This window comes from Mus musculus, chromosome 7 (genome assembly GCF_000001635.26).
Source record: "Mus musculus strain C57BL/6J chromosome 7, GRCm38.p6 C57BL/6J".
Lineage (NCBI taxonomy): Eukaryota > Metazoa > Chordata > Mammalia > Rodentia > Muridae > Mus > Mus musculus.
In genome coordinates, this window is record NC_000073.6 from 109,010,634 (window position 1) to 109,010,879 (window position 246).

A 246-nucleotide genomic window follows, 5' to 3' on the forward strand; every position below is an offset into this window, starting at 1 on the left:
TGAGGGATAGCTGAGGTCCTAGAGGGAGAAACTGAGGCTAGGTGACAGCATCCTTCCGGCAGAGAGTGGGCATCCCGCGCGGTCTGCATCCACCGGCCAGGGTGGGGTCTCCGTCGAGGCGGGGCCAGGGGCGGGGCGGCGGCTGCCACGCAGGGCTCAGCCTGGGGCGCGAGACCCGGCGCCTGCGGTGCGGACTGCCTCTCCCGCCTCAGGCGCGCTCCAGCCCGCGCGCTCCCGGTGCCCCGC